Genomic DNA, 2303 nt, shown 5'->3' with positions numbered 1-2303 from the left:
AAAAAAAAAAAAAATGTTTTACTGACTTTTAGATCAAGATCGTCTTATGTAGATTATTCTATTACTATTTTATTTTGTGAGCTTAACTTGCTGCATTCCATGGTGAATGTCAAACTAAATTCAGAGCAATCTTTTTAATGGAGAGTTTCTTGTAAGTGACTTCTGGTACAATAATACAGGTCCCTGGACCTAAGCTTCTCTGGTCTAACAGGGATGGTTGTCACTACTCAATTTCTTAACATTTTATTTTAAAACAAACCTTAACCACACTGCAAACCTTATACGTAACCTTTAAATTAACACCAAAAAGCTCATTTGTTAGCCAATTTCTTTCTTTGCTGGTGGAATCTGACTTATCTAGTGGAAACTCTGGAGCATGAGGTTGACGTTGCAATTTCAACCTTCCTCGGCAGGGTAGCCTAGTGGTTAGTGTTGGACTAGTAACCGAAAGGTTGCAAGTTCAAACCCCCGAGCTGACAAGGTACAAATCTGTCGTTCTGCCCCTGAACAGGCAGTTAACCTAGGCCGTCATTGAAAATAAGAATTTGTTCTTAACTGACTGGCCTAGTAAAAAATAATAACTTATCTAGGGTGAAGATGGAAATCAGAAATATGCTCTTCTGGCTATGCTCTTCAAGGGGTGATTGGTATTCTAACCAAACATTTATTGAACAATCCCTTAAACGTCATGTAGTTTGTAATGGTTTTAAAGGAGCTGGGGTTCTTCTTGCCCCTCAGCAGTCAAATTGAATGCTCTGCACTTTATTGTGACGTTTTATTGATATCAATAAGCTGATATCAATAATAGTCAAACAGGAGAATGGTATTAATCATTTTCCCACCAATTTTTCCATAGGGAATTTTAGAAACACTTCAAATAAAGGCTGTGTTTCGTGTGACAACCATGTAAATCTCCCTCGGACAAGGTGACCTATCAATATATATATTTGGCTCAATTTACTCCAATTCGAAAATGCAAGTTCGCATCAAAGTAGACATCATGCACGACTTCAAGACCCTGCAACCTACTGCATGTCATCTCCAGCTGACACCTTTGCTAACAGGTATTGTGTACATTTAAAACTTACACAAGACTGTTCATAGAATGGTCAACAGATAGCGCAGCTCTGCTTCTAGCTCTTTAGCAACTTTGCAGTGTTTTTGTGTGTGATTTCTTACATTAGCAGCCCAGGACATTTGTGTTACTACATACAGCCGTAAATAACTTTTTGATATCAGAGTGGCGGTAACTCGCCAGCATTATGACAACTTTTAAATTGGATCCTTTGTTCGTACCCCCCGGGGAAATTGAACTGATTCCAGAGGCTAATCCAAAACACTGCTGGCAGAGAAGCGCTATTCGGAGTGGACTTCTAGTCCGACTCAGGAGGCGCGCACACCATCCACCGCTTCTGAGTATATTACTCACTAATGTTCAGTTTCTGGATAATAAAGTAGACGAGCTCAGGGCGAGAATCTCCTTCCAGAGAGATATCAGGGATTGTAACATACTCTGTTTCATGGAAACATGGCTTTCTCGGGATATACTCTCTTTGTCTATCAGGAAGTGTAAGGGATGTTGTACCCATTGTGACTTAAAACCTATCCTGACCAGAAACTGTGGATAGATGTCAGCATTTGTGTAAAACTGAAAGTGCGAACCACTGCATTTAACCATGGCAAGGTGACGGAATATGGCTGATGACAGTGTAGTTATTCCCTCCGTAAGGCAATCGAACAGGCAAAACGTCAGTACAGACACAAAGTGGAGTCGCAATTCAACGGCTCAGACACGAGACGTATGTGGCAGACAGTCACGGACTACACAGGGAAAACCAGCCAAGTTGCAGACACAGTCTTGCTTCTGAACAAGTTAAACTCCTTCGCCCGCTTTGAGGATAACACAGTGCCACTGATGCGGCCCGCTACCTAGGACTGTGGACTCACCTTCTCCGTGGCCGACATGAGTAAGACATTTAAGCGTGTTAACCCTTGCAAGGCTGATGGCATCCCTAGCCGCATCCTCAGAGCATGCGCAGACCAGTTGGCTGAAGTGTGTACGGACATATTCAATCTCTCCCTATCCCAGTCTGCTGTCCTCACTTGCTTCAGGATGTCCTCCATCGTTCCTGTTCCCAAGAAAGTAATTTATTTCAGTTACCTTAGCTATCGCCCCGTAGCACTCACTTCTGTCATCATGAAGTGCTTTGACAGGCTACTTCAGGATCATATCACCTCTACCTTACCTGACACCCTAGACCCACTTCAACTTGCTTACCGCCCCAATAGATCCAGAGACGATG

Source organism: Oncorhynchus kisutch, linkage group LG28, assembly GCF_002021735.2.
Source record: "Oncorhynchus kisutch isolate 150728-3 linkage group LG28, Okis_V2, whole genome shotgun sequence".
NCBI lineage: Eukaryota > Metazoa > Chordata > Actinopteri > Salmoniformes > Salmonidae > Oncorhynchus > Oncorhynchus kisutch.
Note: the sequence above shows the minus strand (reverse complement) of the source record.